This window comes from Penaeus monodon, chromosome 33 (assembly GCF_015228065.2).
Source record: "Penaeus monodon isolate SGIC_2016 chromosome 33, NSTDA_Pmon_1, whole genome shotgun sequence".
NCBI classification, from domain to species: Eukaryota; Metazoa; Arthropoda; class Malacostraca; order Decapoda; family Penaeidae; genus Penaeus; species Penaeus monodon.
In genome coordinates, this window is record NC_051418.1 from 22,091,755 (window position 1) to 22,092,157 (window position 403).

Genomic DNA, 403 nt, shown 5'->3' on the forward strand with positions numbered 1-403 from the left:
CGCATGACTCTGTTTTGAAAATTTTCCAATGGCTGCAGTGCTGACTTAGAGAATTGATAGAGAGTTGGTAAATGGTAGTCAACGACTGATCTCATGTACAACACATAAATGGTTTTGGCCAAAGGGGTAGAGACTCCGGCGGTATGGTTGGCAAGCTACTTGTAGTCGATCCAGGAAGTCCTTGACAATGGGATGGATCCTTTGTACAGGCTCACCCAAGTAGAGGTACTGCGATCAGCGAGGAACAGCTCTACCTCCCATGGTGAAATCTGGGTGTGTTCTCGGGTTGCGGTAGAAGAAAATTCTGTTGTTTTTTTCTGGGGAGATGACGAGACCACACGCGGCAGATAAATCAGAAAAGGTGTGGAAGAGGAGCTGGACACCCTGCGGTGAATTAGAGCGG